The sequence below is a fragment of the Gorilla gorilla genome, chromosome 6, assembly GCF_029281585.2.
Source record: "Gorilla gorilla gorilla isolate KB3781 chromosome 6, NHGRI_mGorGor1-v2.1_pri, whole genome shotgun sequence".
In the NCBI taxonomy this organism is placed as follows: domain Eukaryota; kingdom Metazoa; phylum Chordata; class Mammalia; order Primates; family Hominidae; genus Gorilla; species Gorilla gorilla.
The window spans coordinates 24878794-24897534 of record NC_073230.2 but is presented as its reverse complement, the minus strand read 5'-3'; the positions used below and the strand labels follow the sequence as shown (position 1 = coordinate 24897534).

Below are 18741 nucleotides of genomic sequence, written 5' to 3'. Positions count from 1 at the left end.
TAAGGCACCATTAACTTATCTCTTACTTTCCTTTCCAAGGGAAAAAAGATGTCAAACTATATCATGCCTTCAGTTGTAGGATTTGAATATTCCTTTTAGAATCAATTATGTAGAGTATATGCCATGCCAGATGTCAATGCATTTATAGTGATGATGTTACAGCTGGGATGAGGATGGGCCCAGAAGAGAGTCAGAAAAATCTTTCTAGGCCAAGTGACCTTTGAATGTGGAAAGGTAAGGAGGAAGTGGTGTGAAGAAGAGATGTGCAGGCTATTCCATGCAGAATAAACAGAATGGGTAAAGAAGTATGCCTTTCTAGCTGGGACCCAGCCTGGTGTGTCCTGGGATGATAAGGAAATGGGGAGGCTGTGTTGCGGGAAGTCAGGGACCCCAAAAGGAGGGACCGGCTGGAGCCACAGCAGAGGAACCTAAATTGTGAAGATTTCGTGGACATTTATCAGTTTCCAAATAATACTCTTATAATTTCTGATGCCTGTCTTACTTTAATCTCTTAATCCTGTTGTCTTCATAAGGTGAGGATGTACGTCACCTCAGGACCACTATGATATTTGTGTTAACTGTACAAATTGATTGTAAAACATGTGTGTTTGAACAATATGAAATCAGTGCACCTTGAAAAAGAACAGAATAACAGCGGTTTTAAGGGAACAAGGGAAGACAACCATAGGGTCTGACTGCCTGCTGGGTTGGGCAAAATAGTCATATTTTTCATCTTGCAGAGAGCCTATAAATGGACATGCAAGTAGGGAAGATATTGCTAAATTATTTTCCTAGCAAGGAATATTAATAATTAATACCATGGGGAAGGAATGCATTCCTGGGGAGAGGTCTATAAATGGCCGCTCTGGGAGTGTCTGTCTTATGCAGTTGGGATAAGGATTGAAATATGCCCTGGTCTCCTGCAGTACCCTCAGGCTTATTAGGGTGGGGAAAAAACCCCCACCCTGATTTGAGGTCAGACCGGTTTTCTGCTCTCAAACCCTGTTATCTGTTGCTTAAGATGTTTATCAAGACAATACGTGCACTGCTGAACATAGACCCTTATCAGTAATTCTGCTTTTGCCCTTTGCCTTGTGATCTTTGTTGGACCCTTATCAGTTTCTGGTTTTGCCCTTGTCCTGTTTCCTCAGAAATATGTGATCTTTGTTCTCCTTTTTGCCCTTTGAAGCATGTGATCTTTGTGACCTACTCCCTGTTCTTACACCCCCTCCCCTTTTGAAATCCTTAATAAAAACTTGCTGGTTTTACAGCTCAGGTGGGCTTCACGGACCTACCAATATGTGATGCCATCCCCAGAGGCCCAGCTGTAAAATTCCTCTCTTTGTACTCTTTCACTTTATTTCTCAGCCGGCCGACATTTATGGAAAACAGAAAGAAACTACGTTGAAATATTGGGGGTGGGTTTGCCTGATTAGGCTGGGGCATCACTGGGGGCCTGGAGGCAGGATGCTGGTTAGGAATAAGGCTCCCAAGGTTCAGGCCAGACTGAAGGTCTTAATGCTAGGGAGTATGCATTAACTTATTGCAGACAATGGGAAGCCACTGGAGAAACTCAGCAGGAAGCTGAGTCTATCTAACATCTTTTTCTTCCTTGTTTTTGGGTATGCTCCTGTCAGAGGCTTTACAAATAGCTACTTTTATATCAAACTACATGCAACTAGTTTTCCCTGATGGACTTCCATAGTTGTTAAGCCATGATTACCAGAATTTCTGATTCAAAGATTCTTAGTGAGTTTCGCTCCTTGGAGTCTTTTATCTCCTTTCTCTTGATTTCTCTTTGCCCTGATCTTTACTCTGAAATTCTACTCATTTGAAATGCCACTTCTCCTAGGTATTGTGTCTTGTTCTTCCCCAAGTGTACAGCAGCTTACCATCATTATATGAACACCCCTTATACTCTTTTGAGCTCTTACTGAACTTCTCTTGATTTATATATTTTGGTATATTTGGTCTTTTAGATTGAGCTCTTTGAGTATAGAGATGGGATCTTAATGTCTTATCAAATCTATGTTAGAATCTGTTTTGAGCTCAGTCTAATAAAGATGACATAATAAGTATATTGAATTGGGTACCTATACACATGGAAAAAACATCCCTTTTCACATCCCCTTTCCATATCCCCTGTTCTGCCTCTGAGAAGCAACAGAGGGAATAAAATGCCCCTACATTTGTATGCTTCTTAGTGTGATAGCCAGCCTCCAAGGCACTCCCAATGATCCCCACCTCCTAGAATTCACACCCTTGTGAAGTCACCTCCTATATCATACCAGCGTCGGTCTGTGGGATCAAATAATATGGCGAAAGTGATGGTATGTTACTTCTGAGATGAGGTTGTAAAAGAACGCTAGCGACTAACACCTTGACCTCTCTTTCTCAGATTTCTTGCTCAGGGCAAGCCACCTGCCATGTCTTGAGAACACTCAAGCAGCACATGGCAAGGAATGGAGATGGACAGACACGGGCCAGCAAGAAACAGGCTTGCCAACAACAGCTTGCGTGATCCTGAAAGTGGGTCCTCTAGCCCCATGTGACTGTTGCCCTGGCCAACAACTTAACTGCAACCTCAAGAGATACCTACCCTGAGTCAGAACCACCCAGTCAAACTACCCCTGGCATCTTAACTCAGAGTAACTGTGAGATAATTATGATGATTTTAAGCTTCTCAGTTTGGAGGTAATTTGTTATGCAGCAACAGATAACAAAACACTTAGCAAATGTTATTCCAATGTTATTTGATTGAGGGCCATAGGGATACAGGAGAAAAGAAAGGTGAACACTCAGGTTTAGAAAACAAAAGAAATTACAATCAAATTATTTTTCTAATAAAAAGTGGGTACTTTGCAATTTTACCTTAGCTTCATTTTAAGGTAGATCTATGCCATAGTTCAAATTCAGTGTTCAATGACTTATTGCCTGACTGTATAATGATCTATCTAGTCTCCTAAAGGAAGCCAGAAGAAAAGAAGAGTGATCTGGTAAAAAGAGGGCTGAGATCCTCCAAGAACTGAGTTTGTGTTCCAGCTCTGTCACTTACTATTTGATTATCAATGGGCAATTTATGTAATCTGTTTTAAATCGTGGTTTCCTTACCAGTAAAAGGGATATAATAATTTAGATCCTGCATATCTTGAGACTAAATGAGTCAGTGTGTGTGGTGCTTTATAATACTGATGTGTTTTTGACTTAACAGGCCCCGTTGACTGGAGGATGGCCATTTGACAACACATTATTTCCTGAGGAAACTTTTGACTTCTGGTGACTTGGGCCCCAGGCAAGTATGTGCCAATCACAAACTTTCTGGCTCATCCTAGGCTTCTCAGTCTCTGACCCTCTATATTGAATTTGATTTTGAGAGGAAGGCATCCAAAAGAGTTGGTGTGAACCTAATACTGTCACAAAGCTGGGAAAATTTTGGGCTCAATATTTGAGACAGGAAGAGAACCCCAGCTGCCTTACTGAGACTGATTTATAAGAGTAAATTATAAAAATGAACATTTTCTGTCTTATATTTTGAATACAAATTTTTGCATATATTCGTAACTCACCTTATACTTTATATGTATTCAATGCTGAATGGAATTTTGATAGACTTAAAATCTGATAATCATTTTCTCTGCCATTTTCCAAAAGAACTGGAGTTTAAGCAGACTATTTAGAGGCCTAGCTATGTTCAAAGGCTTTCAGGGAAGATATTGAGTAACTTCTATAGTAGATGCTATTGGTGCCCAACACTTATTCCCTGAGTGCCCATGATTTAAAACAGATTCCACAAATTGCCCATTGATAATCAAATAGTAAGTGACAGAGTTGGAACAGGAACTCAGTTCTTGGAGGATCTTAGCCCTCTTTTTACCAGCTCACTCTTCTGGCCTCATTTAAGAGTTAGATAGATCATTGTACATTTAGGCAATAAGTCACTGAACACTGAATTTGAACTGTGACATAGATCCACCTTAAAATTAGTTCCTTTTATGGCTGATTAGTATTTCACCATATATATTTACATGTATGGCTGATTAGTATTTCATCATATATATTTACATGTTCTGTATCCATTTGTTGATTGATGGACATTTGGGGTGGTTCCATGTTTTTGCAATTGCAAATCGTGCTGCTATAAACATGTGTATACAAGTATCTTTTAAAAGTATCTTTTAAAAGATACTTGTATACACATAATAATAAAATAATGACTTCTTTTCCTCTAGGTAGATACCCAGGAGTGGGGTTGCTGAATCAAATGGTAGATCTACTTATAGTTCTTTAAGGAATCTCCACACTGTTTCCCGTAATGGTTGTACTAGTTTACATTCTCAACAACAGTGTAACAGTGTAAAAGTGCTCCCTTTTACCACATCCATGCCAACATCTATCATTTTTTGATTATGTCCATTCTTGCAGGAGTAAGGTGATATCACATTGTGGTTTGATTTGCATTTCCCTGATAATCAGTGGTGTTGAACGTTTTTCCATATATTTATTGGCCATCTGTACATCTTCTTTTACATCTTCTTTTGAGAATTGTCTGTTCAGGTCCTTAGCCCACTTTTTGATGGGATTTTTTTTTTCTTGCTGACTTGAATTTCATGTAGATTCTGGATATTAGTCCTTTGTTAGATGTATAGTTTGTGCAGATTTTCTCCCACTCTGTGTGTTGTCTGTTAACTCTGCTGATTATTATTATTTTGCCATGCAGAAGCTTTTTAGTTTATCTGTGTGTTGTCTGTTAACTCTGCTGATATTATTATTTTGCCATGCAGAAGCTTTTTAGTTTAAGTCCCACCTATTTATCTTTGTTTTTGGGTTCATGAAGTCTTTGCCTAAGACAATGTCTAGAACGGTTTTTTCCATGTTATCTTCTATAATCTTTATGGCTTCAGGTCTTAGATTTAAGTCTTTGATCCATCTTGAATTGAGTTTTGTATAAGGTGAGAGATGAGGATCCAGTTTCATTTTTCCACCTTTGGCTTGCCAATTAACTCAGCACCATTTGTTGAATACAGTATCCCTTCTCCACTTTGTTTTTGTGTTGCTTTGTCAAAGATCAGTTGGCTGTAAGTATTTGGCTTTATTTCTGGGTTCTCTATTCTGTTCCATTGATCTATGTGCCTATTTTTTACGAATACCATGTTGTTTTGGTGACTATAGCCTTATAGTATAGTTTGAAGTCAGGTAATGTGATACCTTCAGATTTGCTCTTTTTGCTTAGTCTTTCTTTGGCTATATGGGCTCTTTTTTGGTTCCACATGAATTTTAGCTTTTTTTTCTAGTTCTGTGAAGAATGATGGTGGTTTTTTGATGGGAATTGCGTTAAATTTGTAGATTGCTTTTGGACGTATGGTCACTTTCACAATATTGATTCTACCCATCCATGAGCATGGGATGTGTTTCCACTTGTTTGTGTCATCTGTGATTTCTTTCAGCAGTGTTTTGTAGTTTTCCTTATAGAGGTCCTTCATCTCCTTGCTTAGGTGTATTCTTATTTGTTTTGCACTATTATAAAAGGAGTTAAGTTCTTGATCTGATTCTCAGCTTGGTCATTGTTGGTATATAGCATTGCTACTGATTGTGTACATTGATTTTGTATCTGGAAACTTTCCTAAATTCATTTATCAGTTCTAGGAGCTTTTTGGAGGGGTCTTTAGGGTTTTCTACGTATATGATCATATCATCAGCAAACAGTGCTAGTTTGACTTCCTCTTTACTAATTTGGATACCCTTTATGCACAGACAATCTAAGGTCACATACCTCAAGGAACTAGAGAAACAAGAAACCTCAAGGAACTAGAGAAACAAGAACAAACCCAAACTCAGCAGAAGAAATAACAAAGATCAGAACAGAACTAAATGAATGAAAAAGCTTGTTCTTTGAAGATAAACAAAATTGATAGACCATTAGTGAGATTAGTGAGATTAACCAAGAAAAGAATGAAGTTCCAAATAAGCTCAATTAGAAATGGGAGACATTATCACTGATACCAAGAAATGCAAAAGATCATTCAAGGCTACTGTGAACACCTAGAGGAGTTGGTTAAATTCCTAGAAATATACAACCCTCCTAGATTAAACCAGAAAGAAATAGAAACTCTGAACAGACCAATAACAAGCAGCAAGATTGAAATGGTAATTTAAAAATTGCCAACCGAAAAAGACAGATTTACAGCTAAATTCTACCAGACGTTCAAAGAATTGGTACCAATTTCCAAAAGATAAAGAGGGAATCCTCCCTAAATCATTCTATGAAGCCAGTTTTACCCTAATACCAAAACCAGGAAAGGACATAAAAAATGAAAACTACAGACCAATATCCCTGATGAACACAGAGGCAAACATTCTCAACAAAATACTATTTTTAATAGACTGGTAAATTGAGTAAATGTTTGAGTTCTGTAAGCTATTCTAGCAAATTACTGAAACTGAGATGAGAGTTATGGAAACTCCCAGTGTATAGCTGGTCAGTCAGAAGTACAGGAGGCTGGGACTTGCTATTGGCATGTGAAGTGTGGACAATCTTGTGGGATCTAATTTCTGATAGATAGATAGATAGTGTTAGAATTTAATTGCATTTTAGGACACCAAGTTGGTGTCTGCTAGGAACTGGTAATAAACCCTACACATTTGGTATCAGAAGTGAAGTGTTATTTACAGGAAAGACCATTTAAATAGATAGATGTCTTTTGGGGTAATCCAAAACTGGTTATTTGTGGCTCTAAAAGAGAATGTCCTCCCTTGGGGAGCTAGGTGGGCCTGCAAGGAAAGCCTGCTCACTGCATAATTCCTTGAGCTGGAAGAAGCACTCTACTTGCCCCCAGGGCAGTCCTTCTGGTTGATGTATCAACAAGCAGACTCCCACCTAGCTATCTTCTGTGGTGGTGTCAGGATACTAATGCATCCTTGTGAAACAGAAGTGGGAATCCAAAATGCGTCACTGCCCCAACCTAGTTTCCTGTCTTTCCCATGCTCTAATGCGTATAGGTCACCAAGTCTCCTGCAATACAATTCAATTATAGAGCATATTCCACCCAATATGTCTAAATATGTGAATTATCAATTGTTATACTTAATATGGTACACAAAATAGAGGAAATGAATAGATATTGGTTGAGTGAACCAGGGTTTAGTTATTCAAAAACTCTTTATAGACAAAGATGGTTCTCAAATCAGAGCCACAGTGCTCCCATCTTGTTCTATTTTCATTGCAGAACAACATCTGTTCATTTACATGGTGTATTATATATACTGAGACTGTAATTAAGGCACCCACAGCCTTCTCCTCTTTTGGCCAACCAACATCATTTCCATGGTCCCTTCCTCTTAAGCCTGGGTTTCCAACTCTTTAATCATCACTGCTCTCTTCTAGATCCAAATGTCCCACTTACTTTTAAACTGTGGTGACCTAAACGGAAAGCTATCATAATGATGCTGTAAAAGTTTGGCAAATTTCAGCAGAAGCCAACATCTGTTTGGTCCTTTCTCATTATCTTCTTGCTGACTTTTCATTAAAGAGTTTTGGAAAAGCTGTAAAACGTATTTTTGAAATTAATTCAACAATATCCATTCTGGCCCAAGTCTCTGCATGTATACAATTTTTATGCACAAATTGATTCATAAATGGTTTTTAAGCTTGTACATATAAGCCTTTATACAATATTTTAAAATATTTTGCATGTTCTTTTTTTATTTGTAGTTTTGACTGTATTAATTTAACAGTGGCATGGCTTTTGAATAAATTATTTAACTTAATGTTTTTATTTAAACCTTTCCCTTGGTATATACCCATTGAATAAGAAAAAGAACAGTGTTACATGCACTTACCATGTGCCAGAAAAGGGTTTTACATGTACTAACTTAATTTTCATAACAACTCAGTGAGCCAAGTACTATTGTCATCTCTATTTTTCAGATGATGCAGTTTAGGGAGAGAGAGGCTAAAGATTTGCTGAAGATAAGCCCAACAAGTGAGGGTCAGAGGTGGAACCTAAGAGCAGAGACTGTAGGGCGAGGCTTCTAGTGTCCATCATGATATGCTGTTGTATGTACATGAACACCTGGGTGCACTGGCCCTTTGGTAGAACCTTTTTATTGGTGATCACGAATATACACAAGCAGAAGTTTAAAGATGATTTTTCTAATATAGTAATCATACTTGAGTACTGATGCTGGTTTAACTGAAGAAATGACTCATGACTATTTCTTTATGGTTGTACTTTCTAAGCTCCCTTAAAGGTTTCATTTATTTTTTTGTTCTGAGAATATAAATCCTACAGTTGGTAAATTTAACTTTTTTTGTTCAAATATTGAGCTCATCTTGCCATTGTGAATAGCAAATGTAGGAGCCTCCACGAGCCCTATAAAATTAGCCCAGGCAGCTGTGATGTACATTTTAGGCTACCTACAAATACAGAAGAATGCTTTTTGCCCTGAGTATAATTCATTTCAGAGTCAGGTTTCCAGAAGAGATGGTACTATTGTCACTACCCAGGTCTTCCTGTGGGGCTTTCGGAAACTGTATTGCCCTTTCAAAGAACTCTTGATACCATTCTGAGAGGACTGTCTACACTATGAAATTAGTGGTGTGGTGTATCTATACCTCAATAAACTTGCTCCAGCTACACCTATTTGTTCCTTAAAGTTTTCTTTAAACTTTAGGGAAAATAATTACCTTGATAAATAAAAATCATATCCCAGCTTACTTTATTTGCCTTAAAAAATTGAACATAATATTAAAAATTTCTCTAAAAAACCAAGACTAGAGGTGCTTTCTCTACCTATTTAAGAAGGTTATTTGAGAAAACCCACAATCCTGTCCCCAAATGTGCCTTTGAATTTACTATCTGTATAGAGTAGAAGAAAGCAATGCTTCTAGTCATAGATAAGCATTTCAAAGAAATTTTAACACGTACTCTTTACTCCCTAAATGTTCTCTAAAACAATGATTTCTCTTTAAAAATATTATATGCATACAGTTTTATGGTAGGATCTGCATCTACTAGGAAATACTCAAACATCTTTTAGTATGCTGATTTGTAAAGAATTCATAGCAAAATGAATTCATAACAAAATATGAACAATGTTTACCTTTCTGGAAGTAGAATGGGGACTCTTTCTGGAAGTAGAATGGGGACTGTTGGGAATGGAGATGAAGACTTCACTTCATGTTATTCATTTCCTGAAATGATAAAAAAGAAGAACAAACTCTGTACATGTATTTCTTTACAAGTAGTTATGTGAGCAGTGAGATTGAGCTACTTTGTTTTCATACATTTTTCTGAATTAAATAAAATTAAATGGTTTGTCTAAGTTCACACAGCTAGTTAGTGGCTAGACCTAGAATCCTGGTCCTCTAACTGTATCATCTTCACTAAGTATTATTTATAAAGTATATCCCATTAATTTAATTAGACCATAAAACCAAGCTTTAGAACGGGTATAAATACACATAAGAGATAAATATAATGACTCATAGGTCAAATGAACTGTAATTGTGTAAATATTAAGTGCTAGAAATTAAATATTAAGTGCTCAAAATAGGCTCAATTCGAAAATAAAATGATGCACAGTTGAAGGAAAACTCATTTTTTAAAGAAGGTGGATTCTAGATGAAAACAATGGATGGAAATGGCCAATATGGCTGTCTAGAAGCAGCTACTGTGTGTAGCTCTCATGGAGAGAAACGGGAGGGGTGAGTAAATACAACACCTTCAACTGAAACATCCCGGTATTCACAAAGGGAGTAATCAAGGAAACAACTTGACTCATGGAGAACAAAGAAAACCAAGACAGGACAAAGCCCATCTGGGAGAAAAACAGAGACAGGGGACCCTCCCCCACCTGAGGAATCCATGCTTCTTCGACAGATCTTTGCAACCCTTGGGACAGGAGATATCCTTGTGAACCCAGTCTACCAGGGACTTCAGTCTGACAGAGCTACATGGAGTCTTGGCAGAGCAACCAGTCAGACATGCGTGGAATCACTGGAGCCTTAGATACTTGGGCTTTCCAGCAAAAGTAGCTGCAGCTCCAGCAAAGTGGGAGGTTAGACCCCTGTACATACCCATAGAAAAGAGGCTGAATCCAGGGGGCTGAGAAGCAACAGCCTGCAGGCCCCACGTCCATGCTACCTCACAAGATAAGACCCACAGCTTAGAATTCTGGCCAGCCACTGGTACCAGCACTGTAACTCCCTAAGGAAGAGCTCCCAGGGGAACAGGCAGGCCTCCATCTTTACTGTTCAGGTACATTAGCTGTTCCAGCCTTCAGGCTTTGCAGAATCCAGGCCAACCAGGGGCAGAAGGGATCCCCCAATACAGCACAACTGCTGTACCAAACATGGCCAGACTACTACTTTAAGCGGGTCCCCAATCTCATTCCTTTTCACTGGACAGGAACTCCCAACTGGGGCGCCTCCAGCCACCTCTCCCACAAAGGTGTTCTCTGGCCAACAGAGATTAGTAACTTCCCAGGGATGGAGCTCACGGAGGGGGTGGGCCACCATCACTGCTGTTTGGGTGACTTAGCCATTCCAGCCATCGGGCTTTGGAGTGTCTAGGCAACCAGGGGCTGAAGCAAATGCCCAGCAAAGCATATCTACTCTACCAAAATGTGGCCAGATGTCTTTTTAAAGCAGGTCCCTGATCCTGTTCCTCCTCACTAGGCAGGATCTCCCAGCCGGGGTCTCCAGCCACCTCCTACAGGTGCCTTTGGGCCAGCAGCAGGCACATACCTCTCTGGGTCAGAGCTCCCAGAGAGAGGGCCAGATTGCCATTTTGCTGCTTCGCAGCCTTCATTGGTGATACCTCCAGGTACTGGAAAATCTGATGTGACTAGGGATTGGAGCGGGCCCAAGCAGACTGAAGCAGACCTACAGAAAAGTGGCCAGACTGCTACATGGGTGCTTGTTCCCATATCCCATATCTCCAGGTCTTTCAGGCCCGGGCCTCTAGCCATCCCCCACCAGAGCTATCAAGCCCATAGCAACTTGGCAACTCCCTGGACAGAGCACCCTGAGTCAACTGAAAGCTTCTCCTGTATTGCTTTATTTTGATTCTTATTCTCCTTGGATTGGAGTTTGCTTCCCTCCTGAATCTCAATGATCTTCTTATCCATATTCTGAATTATATTTCTGTCATTTCAACCAGGTTAAGAACTCTTGTTGGAGAACTGATGCAGTCATTTGGAGGACATATGACACTCTAACCATTTGAGTTACCAAAGTTTTTGTATTCGTTCTTTCTCACCTCTGTGTGTAGATGTTCCTTTAACTGGAGTGTAGGTTGAGTATAGTCCATAGACTTCTTTCCAGGAGCTAAAGAATGAAATAGCCAGTATAAAAAAGAACGTAACAAGTCTGACAGAGCTGAATAACACAATACAAGAATTTCACAGTGCAATCACAAGTATTAACAGCAGAATAAACCAAGCTGGGGAATGAATCTCAGAACTTGAAGACTGGTTCTCTGAAACAAAGCAGTCAGACAAAAATAAATAAAAAAGAAAAAGAATAAACAAAACCTCTGAGAAGTATGGGATTATGTAAAGAGGCCAAATCTATGAATCACTGGCATCCCTATAAGGGATGGGGAGAAAGCAAACAAGTTGAAAAGCATATCTTAGGATATGATCTATGAAAACTTCCCCAACCTTCTAGAGAGGCAAACAGTCAAAATCAGGAAATAGAACTCCTGCAAGATTCTCCACAAGAAGATCATCCCCAAAACACATAATTGTCAGATTTTCAAGGTCAAAATAAAAGAATGTTAAAGGCAGCTAAAGAGAAAGGGCAGGTCACCTACAAAGGGAACCCCATCAGACAGTGCAACTTTCAGCTAAAACCCTACAACCCAGAAGAGAGTGGGGGCCTATACTCAACATTCTTAAAGAAAAACATCATCTTCAAGAATTTCATATCCAGCCAAACTAAGCTTCCTCAGTGAAGAAATAAGATCCTTTCCAGATAAGCAAATGTTGGGGGAATTCATTACCACCAGACCTGCCTTACAAGAGATCTTGAAAATAACACTAAATATAGAAAGGAAAGACTGCTACCAGCTAATACAAAGACACACAGACCAGTGTCACTGTAAAGCAAACAAGCCACCATAATAACCAATTAACAGCACAAAGACAGGATCAAATCCACACTTATCAATACTGGCCTTGAATGTAAGTGGGTTAAATGCTCCATTTAAAAGGCACAGAGTGGCAAGCTGGATAAAAAAGCAAGATCCAATGGTATTGCTGTCTTCAAGAGACCCATCTCATGTGTAATGACACTCATAAGCTCAAAATAAAGGGGATGGAGGAAAACATACCAAGCAAATGGAAAACGGCAAAAAGCAGGGGTTACAATTATAATTTCAGACAAAACAGATTTCAAACTAACAAAGATAAAGACAAAGTATATAATGGTAAAGGGTTCAATTCTACTAAGAGACATAGTTGTCCTAAATATATATGCACCAAACAGGAGCACCGAGATTCATAAAGCAAGTTCTTAGAGACCTCCTATACAAAGAGACATAAAGTCTCCCACTATTATTCTGTGGGAGTCTAACATTCCACTGACAATATTAGATCATCAAGGCAGAAAATTAATAGATATTTAGAACCTAAACTCAACATTGTACCAATGGATCTGATAGACCTTTAAAGAACTCTCCACTGGAAAGTAACAGAATATACACTCTCTCATCACCACATGACACATACTCTAAAATTGGCCACATAATTAAAACAATCCTCGGCAAATGTAAAAAGAATCAAAATCATACCAAACACTCTCTTGGACCACAGTACAATAAAAATAGAAGTCAAGACTATGAAAATCGCTCAAAACCATGCAATTACATGAAAATTAAACAATATTCTTCTGAATGACTTTTGGGTAAATAATGAAATTAAGGCAGAAATCAAGAAGTTCTTTGCATATCATGAAAATAAAGATACAACATACCAGAATCTCTGGGACACAGCTAAGAAAGTGTGGAGAGGGAAATTCATAGCACTAAATGCCCACATCAAGAAGTTAGAAAGATCTCAAATTAACAACCTAAATTAAATGGAAAGAATTAAATAAGCAAGGATAAGTCAACCCCAAAGCTAGCAGAAGACAAGAAATAACAGAAATCAGAGCTGAACTGAAGGAAATTCAGAGACAAACCATTTAAAAGATCAACAAATCTAGGAGTTGTTTTTTTAAAAAAATTAAAGTAGATAGGCCACTAAATAGACTAATAAAAAAATTAAGACAATTAGAAATGATGAAAGAGATATTACTGACCCCACAGAAATGAAAACAACCATCAGAAACTACTATAGATACCTCTCCACACACAAACTAGAAAACCTAGAAGAGATGGACAGATTCCTGGACATATACACCCTCCCAAGACTGAGCCAGGAAGAAATTGGTTTCCTGAACAGACCAATAATGAGCTCCAAAATTGAATCAATAATAAATAGCCTACCAACCAACCAACCAACCAAAAAAAAAAAAAAAAAAAAAGCCCAGAGCCTGATGGATTCACAGCCAAATTCTACCAGATGTACAAAGAAGAGTTCATACCATTCCTACAGAAACTATTCCAAAAAACTGGGTCGGTTGCAGGGCGGGGACTCCTCCCCCACTCATTCTATGAAGCGAGCATTATCTTGATACCAAAACTTGGCAGAGACACAACAAAAAAAACATCAGGCCAATATCCTTGCTGAACATTGATGCAAAAATTCTCAACAAAATACGTGCAAGCCGAATCCAGCAGCATACCAAAAAGCTAATCCACAGCAGTCAAGTAGGCTTCATCCCTGGGATGCAAGGTTGGTTTAACATGTGCAAATCAATAAATGTAATTCATCACATAAACAGAACTAAAGATGAAAAACACATGATTACCTCAATAAATGCAGAAACGGCTTTCAATACAATTCAGTCTCAGCACTCTGGGAGGCCAAGGTAGGCAGATCACCTAATTTCAGGAGTTCGAGACCAGCCTGGCCACCATGGTGAAACCTTGTCTCTACTAAGAATACAAAAATTAACTGGGCATGGTGGTGTGCACCTGTAATCCAAGCTACTAGGGAGGCTGAGGCAGGAGAATTTCTTGAACCTGGGAGGTGGAGGTTGTAGTGAGCCAAGATTGTGCCACTGCACTCCAGCCTGGGCAACAATGCAAGACTCCATCTCAAAAAAAAAAAAAAAAAAAAAGACATAAACGAAAAAAAAAAGTTAAGAAAAAGAAAATAATGATCTTATGGTTCATATTCTGATATTCTGGCACTCTTTCAGAGTGTAACAAGACCTTCTAATTAGACTTCATATAAACTCTTTACTTTTAAATATCTTCCTTTTTTTTTTTTTTTTAACAAAGGTTGGCAGAGTAGAGACATACCTTTAAGGGAGAATCTTCCTACTTAACTAATCATTTGTCCATCTGTCCATCCTATGCCTGTCTTCTTGTTTTCCCTCAATATGACCACATATTGAACACCTACAATATGCCAAGCTCTGTGCTAGGTTGATTCCTATTCCTATTTCCAAAAAGTCTTAGCTGCCCTCTTGGAATCAGCGAACAGCTACATATATAGGATTCTTGGAGTATCCTTTTTCCATTGCTTATAGAAACACACATATGCTTTGCTCCTTGGACTGCTAACCCCACTAAGGAAACACTGTCCCAGAGGGATAGTTCCTTTTCATATAGAAACAGTGATGCAGCACTGAGCAGGCACTCAGTATTTACTGAATAAATTCATCAATAGCTGTGACAGCTTTCCCCTCTCCATGCCAAACTCCTAAGTAAGCTTTGAAAATCCTTCAAATTTACTTCTATTCCTTTCCATTCTACCGTTTTTGAAATGGAAATACGTGAAGGAAAATGGATCCTGAATAATTTCAGCCCAAATTCCTGGAGGAAAATAGTAAGAAAAGGGAAATTGCTACTTATTTGGAGCTGCCCACAAGTTAAATTTTTATGATAAGATAAATTCTCATTGTTTCAGCATTACCTCCTTCCTAGTAAAATTTATCATTGGTAGTTACCCTCATTTGCATTATTTAATATGCCCTGCTAGGATAATGTTATTTTTATTTTTCTTCACATGTCAAAACAGAGGCTTTGAAAAATTAAATAACTGGCCACACAAAGAAGTCACTGGGTCAAAGATGGGGCTAGTATGGGGGTTTGAACAACCTGTTTAAGAAGGGACAGGTGCTGAATTAGTGGAATGTAAGAGTTGGCACTGAGCAATAGGCAAGCCCAAAAGAAAGAAGGCTGACTCACCAGGAAATGGAATTAGCACAAAAGGTCAACTTTCTCTCACAGATAAAGGAAAACTCACAAGTCATATCCCTGACAGGACAAAAACAAAGCCTAGACACTTCAGCAAAAACATAGCATGCCCAGAATATGACTTTTCTAGGAAAACTTTTGAGTAACACTTACATATGGGAAAAATGTTTTAAAAACTGGGTACATATTGGGATAGAAAGAATTTCCAGGTACGCATTAAGGATATTTCTAGATCTCTTGTCTCCTCTGGGTACAACTAAGTGTACAGAGAAAAATATTTTAGGAGTTTTCATTTCAAAATAAACAGAACAAGGAAAATAAAGAATTCATTAAAAGAGTATAAAATTAATTTTAGTTGCAAAATAGTATGACTACCATTTAAACTAAGAAACAGCTCTTCTAGCACTGCTACTACGGGTTCAATTCATTACAACTGATAAGATGTGGAGGACATGAAAGGGAGAGAAGGGTTGGACAGGAAAACCTTCAGGAAGTTGGGGGAAAACCACTAATAGTCATTGGTTCTAGCAGTCCATTAAAACATTTTCCAGCCTGCTTATTGAAGCTGTGGAAAAACTGGGGACTCATATTTCTCACTCTAGGATGTGGAAAGTTTAAATTACAAGAAGATGGAAAGGGAGGAAATGGCAAAAGGAAGGAACACCATGAGTTAGTTACAGCTAATATCAATTTATGGATATTTCTTAATTTAAGAAATGCAGGGAAAATCAAACAAAATGATGGGGATTATAACAAAACTGCCATGAATTTATGTACCAAAAAAGCTGAAAAAACAGGGCTTTCTTAAAGCTTATACAAATGAAGAGAAACATTAGACTGCATACTTCATTATTATAATAAAGACCTATTGAGCAGGCTGTCTACATAATGCATGTACATATAAGAGAGCAATAAAAAATCAACTGGGCAACTTTTTATTGTCCTCATATATACATAATGGGGCAAGTATAAGTCAATGGACCATTCTGAGCATGCCCATATCTAATGAATTGGCAGCTATCACTTAGACATTAGAATTGCTAATATTCATTAAATGCTTCCCATGCTGTGGGCATATTTTAAGGAAATTTACATGTTATTTCATTGAATTCCTCTAGCAGCTCTGAAGTATTGTTACCCTCAGATAGATAGTAGATGAGAAAACTGAGGCTGAAAGAGAGTAATAACTCATCCAAGGACACATGGGTAGGAAATAGAGAAGCCAAGGCTTAAGCCTAAGGATAATTCTCTCAGAGTTCATGCTCTTTCTACTATGCCACACTCTTTCACCTCCATCTTACTCTGGGGTATCTACAGCTTGATGAGGTAGAGAAAGGCTTCTAATGACATGGAAACTAAAGGCAGTACTCCTCAGGAGAGAGGGTTAAATAAGAGTATTTAAGATGATAGCATGGAAAACAGAGTGCATGTTGTAAACACCTAGCACAATGCTTGGCATATTGTAGGTGTTCAATGTATGGTCATGTTGATGGAAAACAAAGAGGAGAAAGAAGTCAGGCATAGGATAGACAAATAGTTGGTTAAGTAGGAAGATTCTCCTTTTCCTTTGAAGTTTACAGGGATCTGTGTGAAAGCCAAAATTTCAAAGAAATGGAGGGAAGCATACACAGCTGAGGTTGTGCCAGAGCTAGGGTTCTTACAGGAGTGGAAGAACATCACCCCATCAGGACATGAAAGTTGGAGACATGGTCTCTAGGACTCCAAAGAGAAGGCATTTTTATCCCTTTGCTCATGCAAGATAGGCAAAGCATTTAAATATTTGGGATTAGAATATATTATATTCTATATATATATATTTTCTATATGTGTGTGTATATATAAAATATATACTCTCCCAAACTTTTGAAATCCCAAATATGTTAAAAAAAATACATATATATATAAAATATATATATGGCTATATATGTAGGGGAATAAGTATGTATATATATAGATAGGTATAGACACAGGCAATTGCAAGATATATATACCTATATATACACACACACCTTACAATTGCTTGTTTTGTCATTTACTTTTGTTAAACTTAAAGCTGTTTCTGTGTTAACTTGTTTGCAAGGATTAGTGTAAGAGAAGAAAGTGATTTTTTGGTTCCTTGTCTTTTCTCATGCCTACTGTAGGTCATGGTAGGCTTTTTTTGTCAACATTACAATCTGAATTTTTAACATCATATTGTAATAAGCTTTCCCTTGTTTTCCTGATACACTGAAAAAATTTAAGAGCATTCATGATGCTGTTGAATGTTTCTTTAAAGAAACAGATAACAGGGGCTGGGCGCAGTGGCTCATGCCTGTAATCCCAGCACTTTGGGAGGCTGAGGTGGGTGGATCACGAGGTCAGGAGATTGAGACCATCCTGGCTAACACGGTGAAACCCTGTCTCTACTAAAAATACAAAAAACTTAGCTGGGCATGGTGGCGGGTGCCTGTAGTCCCAGCTACTTGGGAGGCTGAGGCAGGAGAATGGCATGAGCCCAGTAGGTGAAGCTTGCAGTGAGCAGAGATCGAGCCACTGCACTCCAGCCTGGGTGACGGAGCAAGAGTCCATCTCCCAAAAAAAAAAAAAAAAACATTTAAAATTAGAGAAAACCTGAAGTGTTTGGAGGTTTTGATCAGATGTATTCTCAAGTGGAGGGCTTCTGTGAAATAGCATAGCTGTAGGAAGGGGCAGTTAAGCATGAAACCCTAGGTAGCATTAAATAGAAGGCAAAATAAAAGTTGCATGTTTTTAAACCACATTTCTTAAAATATCTTAACATGTCTGAACCATGCCTAAGCCTATTTTATCAAAGTTACCACTAAAAAATTAGCTAAGTGTCTTCAATTTACATTTCAAACATTTCTAGAGTAAAACTCTTTTTGGTCACTTTCCTTGATGTATTGGTAGTAAATTATATTTTTTACAATATACATGTATTTCATGAGTTCTTATTAATATAAAAAGTAAGGCATCATTTTCACCCTTTCAGAAAAAAAAAAAAACACAAAAAACACAAAACCAAAGAGGAAATGTCACCATCCAAAGACAGCAATCTTGATATTTCCTATAGGGCTTTGTGTGTGTCTTGGAATGGAGAAGGATGATAAGCTTCTATAGGATTCTCAGGCAGCCAAGATCAAGACATGTGCTCTTCTTGCTCTCTGGGACTCATTGCCTCTAAGAGAAGTGTGGTCTAGGAAACCCACTGTGATGGCTGTATTATCTTAAGTCTGTAGTTCCAAAACCAAAATAGAAATTCTACCCACCCTACAAAGTAATAATCCCATCTCTAGAAAATCAGGCACAATGAAGTAATTCTTTAAATTATAGATAGTATAAAAAATGACTTCAATTTTCCAAACAGTCTGCATGATTTTGCATATTCATAGCTCATAGATGACTCCATAGTGACCTGGCAGCAACCTCTCTCCTA

General features: G+C 38.2%; 1 long non-coding RNA gene across 3 annotated transcripts in view; it reads left to right on the top strand.

Moving 5' to 3' along the window:
- Positions 1-18741, top strand: part of LOC109027654 (uncharacterized) — a 90012-nt gene that overhangs the window by 65032 nt on the left and 6239 nt on the right. For all 3 annotated transcript variants that reach the window (XR_002006682.4, XR_010134609.1, XR_010134608.1), the window contains 2 exons: positions 2399-2694; positions 3212-3296. This is a non-coding gene — a long non-coding RNA (uncharacterized lncRNA). The remainder of the gene's footprint in view (positions 1-2398; positions 2695-3211; positions 3297-18741) is intronic.